This window comes from Phyllostomus hastatus, unplaced genomic scaffold, assembly GCF_019186645.2.
Source record: "Phyllostomus hastatus isolate PE091 unplaced genomic scaffold, TTU_PhHast_1.1 phas_contig_348, whole genome shotgun sequence".
In the NCBI taxonomy this organism is placed as follows: Eukaryota; Metazoa; Chordata; class Mammalia; order Chiroptera; family Phyllostomidae; genus Phyllostomus; species Phyllostomus hastatus.
In genome coordinates, this window is record NW_025333860.1 from 6,041,957 (window position 1) to 6,053,988 (window position 12,032).

The 12,032-nt window shown below is 34.6% G+C and overlaps 1 pseudogene; it reads right to left on the minus strand.

The window, feature by feature from the left end:
• Positions 1-6,983: 6,983 nt before the first annotated feature.
• Positions 6,984-7,782, minus strand: LOC123820426 (annotated as a pseudogene).
• Positions 7,783-12,032: the final 4,250 nt, after the last annotated feature.

Below are 12,032 nucleotides of genomic sequence, written 5' to 3' on the forward strand. Positions count from 1 at the left end.
CCAAATGCAGCTGAGGTTATGTAGCAACAGGAACCACTAATTCTCTGTTTATGGGGTACAAAATGATGCAGCCACTTTGGAAGACTGTTTATGAAACTGAACATACTCTCACCATACGATCCATCAATGCATTCCTTTGGATTTATTCAAGGAGTTGAAAATTTACTTGCACACACAAACCTAAACACAGATGTTTATAGAAATTTTATTCGTCATCTCAAAAACATAAAAGCAACCAAAATGTCCTTTATTAGGTGAAGGATAGATGAACTGGTATATTCAGATGATGGATTATTATTCTGCACCAAGAAGAAATGAGCTATTAAGGCATGAGAAGACATGAATGAAACGAAAATGTATATTACTAAGGAAAACAAGGCAATCTGAAAGGGTTATATAACATATAATTCCAACTATATAATATTCTAGAAAAGGCAAGACTATGAAGACAGTAAAAAGATATGCAGTTGGCAGGAAATGGGTGGAGAGAGGAATAAATAAGTGGAACACAAGATTTTTAGGGTGAAATTACTCTTAATGAAACAATAATGGTGGGTATATGTCTCGAAACCATTGAAGACTAAGACTGAACCTTAATGTAAACTATGATCTTTTGATGATAAAATGACATTTCATCAATTTTAGTAAATGTATCACTCTAGTGGATAATATTGATAATAGGAGGGGATATTCAAGTTTGCAGACAGGAGGTCTACAGGAAATCTCTGTACCTTCTCAATTTCACTCTGAACCTAAGACTGCTCTAAAACAAGTTTATTGAAGACAGACTTCCAGCCAAGATGGGAGTATAGGTAGATACACTTTGACTTCTCGCACAACCAAAAGAAGGACAACAACAAATATAAAAACAAAAGTAACCAGAACTGCCAGGAAGTCAAATTTTATGGATGTTCAACAACCAAGGAGTTAAAGAAGAGATATTCATCCAGACCAGTAGGAGGGCGGGCAGGGGGATGGACAGCCAGGGTAGAGATGACTTGTGGCAAGGCAGTGGCTGGAGGACCCAGGTGGGCAAGGCAGTAGCTGGCACACTGGGTGAGGTGGCAGCTGTTGGAGCAGGAAGTCCCACATTTGTATGCAGATAAACCAGGTGGAACAACTGGGGAGCAAGACAGACCACACAACCCAGGGTTCCAGCACAGGGAAATAAAGCCTGAAAAATCTCTGACTGAAAACAACATGTGGGAGTTGCGGAGGTGAGAGAAACTCCCAGCCTCACAGGAGAGTTTGCTGGAGAGACCCACAGGGTCCTAGAATGTACACAAATCCACCTACCCAGGAATCAGCACCAGAAGGGCCCAATTTGCTTGTGGGTAGCAGAGGAAGTGACTGAAAGCCCACCTAGCACTGAACAAGCAGCATTGTTCCCTCTCTGATCACTCTTCAACAGACAGTACTACAACACAACAACATGGGTTGTCCCACTCTGGCAAACACCTAAGGCTCCACCCATTACTATGTAACAGGCATGCCAAGACAAAAAGTATGGTACAAATGAAAGAACAGTTCAAAACTCCAGAAAACATAGAACTAAGCTATGAAGAGATAGCCAACCTATCAGATGCAGAGTTCAAAACACTGGTAATCAGGATACTCACAGAATTGGTTGAATATGGTTGCAAATTAGAGGATCAAATGAAGGCTGTGAAAAGTGAAATAAAGGAAAATGTACAGGGAACCAGCTGACAGGAAGGAAAACAGGACTCAAATCAATGGTGTGGACCAGAAGGAAGAAAGAAACATTCAACCAAAGCAGAATGAAGAAACAAGAATTTGAAAAAAATGAAGAGAGGCTTAGGAACCTCTGGGACAACTTTCAATGTTCCAACATCCAAATCATAGGGGTGCCAGAAGGAGAAGAGGTAGAGAAAGAAATTAAAAACTTATTTGAACAAATAATGAAAGAGAATGTCCCTAATCTGGCAAAGGAAATGGAGTTCCAGGAAGTCCAGAAAGCTAAGAGAATCCCAAAGAAATCGGAACCAAGGAGGAACACACGAAGGCACATCATATTTACATTACTCAAGATTAAAGATAAGGAAAGAATCTTAAAAGCAGCAAGAGAGGAGGAGACAGTTACCTATAAGGGAGTTCCCATAAGACTATCAGCTGATTTCTCCAAAGAAATCTTGCAGGAAAGAAAGGGCTGGAAAGAACTATTTGAACTCATGAAAGGCAAGGACCTACATCCAAGATGACTCTATCCCGCAAAGCTATCATTTAGAATAGAAGGGCAGATAAAGTGCTTCCCAGATAAGGTCAAGTTAAAGGAGTTCATCATCACCAAGCTCTTACATGAAATGTTAAAAAGACTTATCTAAGAAAAAGAAGAAGGTAAAAAATATTAACAGTAAAATAACAACAGACTCAAAACAATCAACAACTGAGCCTTAAAAAAAAGCAAAAACAAGAATGAACTAAGCAAATACTAGAACAGGAACACATTCATAGAAATAGAGATCACATGGAGGGTTATCAGTGGGGAGGGGGGAGAATTGAGGGGAAGTTATAGGGAAGAAACAGCATAAATGGTAGGTACAAACTAGACAGGGGAAGGTTAAGAATAGTATGGGAAATGGAGAAGCCGAAGAACTTATACGTACTACCCATGGACATGAACTAGAGTTGGGGAATGATGGGGGTGGGGTACAGGGTGGAGGGGAATAAAGGGAAGAAAAAAATGGAAAAACTATAATAGCATAATCAATAAAATATATTAAAAAATAAAATACAATATAATAAAATTTGCCAAAGTTGTCAAAAAATAAAACAAACCTATTTAAAAAACATAAATATTAATCAACAAAACAAACAAATGAGAAAAATAGAATCAGAGTCATAGAAACAAGGGAACAAAAGGACCAGAGAGGGGGGATAAGGGAGAAAAGAAGAGGAAGGGCCTAGTTAATGAACACTCATAATGACCAGGACATGGACAACAGGGTGGGGATTGACTGAAGGAGGGGGGGAAGAGAGGGAAATGGGTGGATCAACCATGGAAATTGGGACAACTGTCATAGGACAATAAAAAATAAAATTAAAATTAAAATTGCACAATATTAAAAAAATCTTAAATCCAAAATCTGATATTTGATTCATCTATTGTAAATATTTAAATTATGTTTAGATCACTCAAACATTATATATATATATATATATTTCTGTTTGCATCTCTACATTTTACTACATATAAATACAGATCAAGCCCTGGCTGGCGTAGCTCAGTGGATTGAACTCGGGCTGTGAACCAAAGTGTTGCAGGTTCAATTCCCAGTCAGGCCACATACCTGGGCTGCAAGCCACGGCCCCCAGCAACCTCACATTAATGTCTCTCTCTCTCTCTTTCTCCCTCCCTTCCCTCTCTAAAAATAAATGAATAAAATCTTAAAAAATACAGATCAATATATCTAATGAAAATATAATATCCTAAGTGAAAGATGTCTTAAATAAAATAAAATCTAAGATGCCTTAGATTTTGAAAACTTAGTATGAGAAAAGAAAGTAAACTCTCATTAGTAATATTAATATTGATATTGACTACATGTTATAATGTCAATATTTAGATATAAATGGTTGAATATGTTTGAATAAATATACGAAACATAATTTAACTGATTTTTCCTTTTTAATATGTGTATACTGGAACATTTAAAATGACACAGGTGGCATGCATTATATTTTCAGTTGCTGAATAATTTTTAATAAGTTATTGCACATTTCAGTTATAAATAGTTTGTCATGTGATTTTGCCATTACATTGCCTATTGAATCAGGTAAAACAGAGATTTTGCATGTAATAATTATGTTTTATATTACATAAGGAAACTGAGTATTGCTACCTGCATATAGAAAGAACTGGCAGCAAAGGATACTTCTTTTTAGAGTCATAGCAAGAGTATGAGCCTGCTAGCTTCCAGATAGATGGTCTCAACAAAATGAAGCTACCCTGTCTCCCAGTGTCTGCTAGTTTGTCCCTACTCCCAAACACCAAAATGGAAAATACAGACATATGCAAGAAGTATAAAATCATGATTCATTCAAAGGGACTTAAAATTTGAGGAAAATATGAAGATGAACAACTAGAAACTATAAAAAAGAATGATTTTCTGAAAATTGATCTTTTTGTAATAAAACACAAGTAATTAAATTTCTGATACTATAGTAATTCTGAAAAATAAGGCATATAAAAGTGAACTTTCAGATCCATGTAAAAAGATCAGGATTCCTCTGCACTCAAAATATCATTACTCAGAAATTTCTCTGATGTACAGAAATAGAATGGCTGGGGTTTTGCCTTAAAAACATAGTTATGGCACATATAATGACACATTTCAATCATTGTACTATGATGCATTATAATATAATACAAGATAGTTTACAGCTCAAAAAATCTTCAGTGTGAGCCTATTCATCCACTCTCTCCTCCTCATGTGAGGCTTTACATAAACTATAGATTTGGGGTGATGATAATGTATTAATGTAGGTTCATCAATTGTAGCAAATACAATACTCCAATTGAGGATGTTAATAGTGAGGGAGGCTATGTTGGGGGAAAGGAGATCTGGGGACTTTTTGTACTTTCCACTCAATTATACTATAAACCTAATTTTCTTAAAAACATAAAATAAATGTTACCTAAAAAGTGAAATAAACATAGTTATGGGTTAAATATCACTTCATTATCCATGTAAACCAGGTAAGTTGGAAAATTAATAAACACTATTCTTTGGTAGGAAAATATGTTGTATTTTATGATATGAAATATATTAAAATATATTTATTCATTGCCTTAATGTAAAAAATGTGTCAAATTGCTTTGAAGAATGCAAAGATGAACTATATAGAAGTACTTCACTCTAATAACAAGTAAATGTCTATTCTCGGAAAATACTCTCTGCATTTTATCAAAGTCACTCTTCCAACTTCCCTGTCTTGGATTACTGTTTCTGCTTCCATCTCCCCAGGTGCTCTTGCTTAGTTCTGTATTTCTGGACCACGCAATTAAAGATTTCAATTACCAATTTATTTAACACTCCTCTCTGCTGTTATGATAGAGCACACCTGCCCATACTCCCCAGGTGCATTATCCTTCATCCTCATGCACACACAGCACATGTTAGCGGACCACCAACACTTTAGGACCCTTATTAGCATGGCTAGTCCACCAAAGTAGGAAAAAAATGATAGTGAAAGAAGCCTGAGTTAATCATTTCATATGAGGAATTCTTTGCCTTTTCCTTTCAGATTCCTATATCTCTATAAGATACAAACATAATAAAAGTGTTAATTAGAAAAACTGATCCGCCAGTGTCCGAAATGGAAATATATGTACTAGATAAAGTACTTAACAAATCTAATTAAGATATAGATTTTGTAATGACTAGAATTCTGATTATAATTTTCCTTTCCCTACTGACCCTCGACTTTCATAATGGCTAAATATAAATATACAGTATATTTGCTTCAAAAAACAAAGACTCACCTGTAATAAAAGCTAAAAACATGGAATTAATACAGCATCTGGAAGATATTTATTCATTATGCCAACTAAAACAGATGGGCAGTCAAGTTTTAAAACATGTTTTTTTAATGTCCAGGAATGACAATGAATAAAAAGTCAAATATTGCAGTGAGTAGAGAAAGGTCTTTATTCAAGAAGAATTAAGTGGGCAACTTAAACTTTGTTTGAATAGTCTTCTATTCAAAAGAGTTAAGATTAGCTTATATGCTTCCTTATTTCTATAATATAGCACCATGTGAAAAACAAGCAAGGATAGGATTTAAAGAACATTGCTATACCTATAACCTATATCTTAGAACCACAAGCCCCTAATACTGTTGAAAGATCAGAGGAGCATAGAATAAACTTGAAATTACTTTGTAAATATGAGTAGTAGAAGTATATATATGCACATATATATTACACATAATATACACATATATATAACACACAATAAGGTTTATTTATATGGCATAAGGTATAATTCTCACATAACTTAATTCACTGCAAGAATTTAGCTTTCTAAATCCTCAGTGCTATTGCTGGTTCTGGGCTCCCGGTCCTGGTTGCTCAGATTCTGACTCAGACCCGCTCATTCCTTAGAACATTCAAATGTCATTGCAATTCATCCACAGTCTTTGGAATCAACCATTTAATCACATGGTTCTTTGGTATTTTTGTGAGTTCAGAAAGGTTTTGCTCTAATTTGTAATGATCCCACATCCCTTTGAACCTCGAAATGTGGTAAAATACGTGTATTTTTTTCCTTCAGAAAGATATGATAATTAAGTACCAGTTACGTTAAGGGTTGTTCTACCAAGGTTAGCCTACTTAGATTGGGGAATCAAAAAACCATAAATTTGTTAAGTTTTCATAATGTAATCTCTGATAATAGTGACAATAAAATAGTTTTTAGCAAAATTATATGTAGAAAAATAGATTATTAAAATCTCTGGGTTAGAGTGTTCTCATTTTTTTCTGTTTTTTTTTTAACAGGGACCTAATTGACTAATAATTAATGTGAAAACCATAATTGATACAGATGACACAGGTGTTACTGTACTTTGCCAAGGTAAAGAAATACATTTTTTCCAATATTCTTATATTACAAAATAAACTTTACTGGGCAAAAAGTTATTTTAAATCTCACAAAAAAACAGACATGTTGAAAATATAGACATTGCATGTACATAATTTCAGAATACTGTCAGGCACAAAAATGTAAAAACATCACTTAAATACAAGAAAATGCTATAAAGCCAAGGGTCATCAAAATAGAGAATAAGAGATAACCTAAAAGAAATGAAAACTAAAGATCATGAATAGTTGCAACTACTTCTAATGTAAAAGAGCTACTGAAATGCCATGGGGAAAACGAACAGGACTGTTTTCTGAGGTGGTAACAACAAAGAACAGAGATGGCTTTAAAAATGCAGAGACGTAGCAAATTAACTTACCACCTTCTTCAAATAAAAGTGAGATTCGCTTGGGAGAACTGAAGTACCATTAGCAGACACATCTTAAGACATTTAATGAAAATGCTTTGTACTTTGGTGGGAAACTATTTCAATGGTGAAAATGATGTAGGGATCAGAAGCATATTCTGCTGAGACACTAGGTAATTGACACTTTCCTGAACAGCTGCCACGACCCTGGGATCCTCATGAGACTGGTGTCTCCCAGCTGCGAGGCTGTCTGCATTCTCATTCCACCAAAGAGCATGAACTCTGTTGAGTGCTCCATATTCTGTGTGGAAAACTCTGATTAGTTTTGAGTAGCCTAGATTGACATGGGCCATAACTGCCCTTTTAAAAGCATCACCCCACAGAGCTGGCCCACCTGGTTTCATCTGAAAAGTAACCAGTTCATAGACTCCTTCTTTTGGAGGCTTTTCTAACTTGCACCATGGCACCAGATAAGTAATCTCACTCTTGTTTATCAATAAGAGCCAAATTCAGAATGAGAAATTGTTCTTGCCATTCCTTATCTTTGGCTAAGGTTTTCTGAACTTCAGTTCGATGAGTATAATTATCATACTTCCAAATATGAAACACTTTATTCATTCTTCCTCCAAATTCAACACTCCAGTATCCAACCAGTTCAGAGTGAGCTGTCCGAAGATGTATGTTTTTCTTAAAATTTTCCAGAAACTCATCCATCTTTGAAGGCTTAAGATAATAGGTACGAAATTCATAGAATGGTCCATCCCATTGTCTAGGTCCTGTAGCAAAAGATGAGCACACCTTTGCCCCATGCTGCATTTGCTAGAGGTTCCTGACCCCTAGCTTGGATGAGGAAGGCAGCACGTAGCTGGCTGTCTAAGCAGGGGAGTTGGATCTCATTTTTTTCTGTATAGTTTTCCACTTGATGCTTGAAAGTGTCCTCAGAGAAAATGTTTTACTTCTTATTAAGTAATCCAGTATTTATTACTACTGCTACTTGCAGAGCATTGCATTAGGCACTTTGATGAACAAGGAAAACAGAGATCCTCCCCTAAATATCTTCTCAACCAAACTGGATGGCAAGATTGAAGTGTATACTGAGATTCCTAAGAAAAACAAAAGAAAATTTGGAATGGCTTGTAACTTCTTTATTTCTTGCACACTTCCATCTTTATTTTTATTGGCTAATTTGCATGAGCATTTTTAGTAGTTTTATCTAAGAAGAAAGCAGAACTAATAAGAGAGGGGAGCTGCTTTGTACACAAACTCATGGGAAGACACAAGAGGAGAAAAAAAGATACAGCATCGATTCCAAAAAGGAACCATGTTTGAACTCTGTAGGAAACGATGTTAGAAATGGAAAAAGTTTCCAGAGGATTTTAAAAGTAAAATCATATAATACTCGTATCATAAAGTACACAGTTTTGGGGAGTGAGGTAATGCAGTACAAGTAATTAAATTTAGCATGAAGTTGAATAAAAGTCTCATTTTTACCTTTCTGTTATTTCCCACATATCTCTATAGTTGTGACTCTAAAAAAATGAAAGAACCCATTAGTAAAAATCCCTGTGATTGACAGAAAAACAGGAGCAAATACAGAACCCGCTTCAAGGCCTTCTCCTAGAAGGGATGTTCATGTCGAGGCACCACTTCCAAATGGCCAGTGCAGCAAAATATGAGCAGTATTGCTCCTGAGCACATTACAATACCTTTTGGGGCCCCAGAAGTAATGAAGATCCAAGAGTGTGATCCCTAAGTTCTGCAATGACATATATGTAAGATTGAGCTAATGACTTATTAGAATCTACAATGTCCTGAAAACATTCAGATTACAAAGTTACAAAATAATGATGAACAACTTAAAATAAAATAGAGTTAAGTGCAAAATTTTGTGGTGGAAACTCAAATGTCATAGAATTTCAGAGACAGTTGAAGGCTAAAGGAGTTAGTAAAGGTTTTTGTCAAAGTGTTAAGAATAATAAGGGACAATGAAAGACTGATAGTTCTGGTAGACAACAGCAAAATCCATATGTTGGAATGCAACACCCAATTTGAATGTAGGACTTGGGGCCATTTTGAGGGTATTAGGTCATGAGGGTAAATCCTCACAAAATGGATTAGTGTCCTCATGAGGAGAGAACAGAGAGCTAGCTCTCTTTCCTTTTACCATGTGAGGCTACAACTAGAAACTAGCAATCTACAGCCTAAAAGACAGATCTCATCAGAACACAGACTCTAGAACTATGAAAAATAAATATATGCTTTTTTTTGCACCAACAGTGAAAATTAGAAAAGTCAGAGAAGAAAACGAAGGTGGCATTGTTTTGGTGATAAAATTTCTTTAGCATGGAAGTTTCAGTAGTATGATGGGATTCAAAACAAGATTCCAAGTGTTATAAGATAATAAAATAGAGACATTGAACATTTATCATTTGGTGTAATAACCTGCTAGTGAAAGGAAGGAAAATTTTTAGATGGTAAGGGAAAATATTTGAAGTGAAAATATTTGCTTTTGCTTATCTTTTTAAAAGTTTCCTTTTTCACCTTTGAAGTGTATTTCAGGCAAGAAAACACAAGACCAAAGGAGAATAAGAGACTGAATGTGATAAAATTGGTAAGTGTGGGAGCAAATTTCTTAGAACTTATCCTTGCTTTGTGCATTTCCAAAGTAAGATGTCTTTCTACCACAGCACCCCACTGAGGCTACCCTTGTTTAGGCAGAAATCCATGCTCAGAATGCCTCCACCTTTCCATCAATTTATCAGTCAAGTTTTTAATGCCTGAGCTGAATTACTAATTCATATTTGAAGATATAGATAGGCTTTTAGTTAGTATCAAGTTAACATGTTATTTTTTTTATTGTATTTATGTTTTAAAAAGACAAAAAACAGAGTAGTTTAAAAAATGATTCTCTAATGAAAATTTTAAGCTCTGAAGCAATCATGCCAGTTACAAGAAAATACATTGGATTAAAAGGCAGGAAGTCAGAGATCACCTCCCAAAGCTGTTCATTACAATCGTGATGTGCACATTTTCACCCTAAGAAACTCAGAGATCTCATCTATTTAATCTCTTTAAGATCATCTGTTTTTTCATGTTATCTATTTTTTATCTCATCACCTTGGAATTCCTACTATGTTCAAGAATGTGGTAGGCACAAACTAAGGAATATGCAGTATTAGAAGGCAACATAAATATCTGCTAAGTTAGTAAAATCACTTCAAGATTAAATTGTTATTTTTAGTTAAGTTAAAATATTAAATATTTTATTTCCTCTTATGTAAAAAAGTTTAATCTTTTGCAATATTTCTCTTAAGATTTCATATGGAAGAAGGTAGCAGAAGAAAAATAAGGGTGGTTGATCAGGTTTTCTGACTTTGTTGTATTTTGTGTGATTTACAGTGCCTTGAACTTCCTTTGAATTGACATAGAATATATAAATGAAATTTTTACATAAAATTCAGAGTGCTGTTTTGTAATTGTGAAGCAGCCTTAGTAAAATAAAGTTGGTATCTTCTTTGATATATCAAAGAAACCAGAAAACAATATATTTAGAATCTTATATATTTTACTACTTAAATGTTTCTTTTCAGATAACAACGCTAAGGTTATTAGAATACAGAATAATTTTGTCCATGGAAACTTTTTGATTGGTGGTTTTTATTTCATGTTATATCTAAGTATTTTCTTCTACCACCTTGATTTTTTTAAATTTATTTTTTGTAACAATACCTGGCTATGGCTGCACACATAAAAACTTTGTCACAGATTTTCCACAGTTCTCAACGTTTTTCTTCAATTAAAACACAAGGGATAAAACACTGCTTACTTGGTTTCCTGGGCTCTCACAACACCATGTATATGGTGTTAATCCCTCAAAGCCAGCAAACTGTAGATGTACAAAAATATATATTCTCCAAGTACAGGGGGTCAAGTAGTGCAAAAATACTTAAAATGACACAGAAGGCCCATGTCTCTACTACCAAAAGAATCACTGAACTGCTGTTTGCAGTGCTCTGTTTTTCTACATAACTTTTCTTGGCAACAGATGCAATATTTATAGTAAAGTCTATCACTGTTTATTAATGTTATACATTAGAGATATTAGCTACTCTAAAAATGATATGCTAAAATATGCCTAAGCATTTTCAAATAAAAAAGAAAAGTGAACTGATGGTTTATTAATTACATTTTATTATTTTATAATAGAACATGATAAGCCTTGTAAAAAAGCAATTCAAGTATATTAATTCCATTTCCCATAATTGTGCTAACCATTTATAATGAATTTTCCAGAATCCTTTTCTACTTTATTGTTTTCTAAAATTACAAGAGATTTTTGTTCCTTTCTCTCTTTTCTCCTGGCATTGTTTAAAAACAGTTGCTCTCTAGTAACTCACAGGCAAGTAGAACACAGCAATAATTTGAATGTGTATATGTCCATAGCAATGATGAATAACTTGCTAACTGGGATCATTAAATATGATTTGGAAAATTTGCTGCAGGTATAATGCTGTTATACATCTTTCATGTTGTTTGTTGCAGAACAAAATGGATCAAAGTACTAGTTTCACAGTTCTAATAACAGATTTTAAAATAAGTGTATTATTAAATGTATAGCAATGATTCAGTCTCCCATAAGAAGCAATTTCACCACTGTTTTAGATAATGCATTTTTAATGATTGCATAATACACCTTCTTCAACTTAGAGGAACAGATATATGTGGGAATACCCAATACCTCATAGCTGAGTTAGATGTAGAATCTGGTCACGGTCTCTATGTTAAAGGCACAAGGAGCAAGAGATGCAATTTACATAAAATTATATTTTATAGGCTGTAATTCTTTGCCTGCATGTTTATGTTTGCCTTCCTGTGAGTTCTAAAAACATTAAACAGGTACAAAATCATCCTTAAGTGAGGGACCAGACTTGATTCTAATACTAAGAAAAAGAGCAGAAACATGACTGGAGGTTGGGGGAGGGAAGGGCAAGAGAAGAAATAGATTCAACTATGTATGAAAATTCAGTGTACAAGAAAGTCAGTATCTCATGAGCAGTGAGAAGATG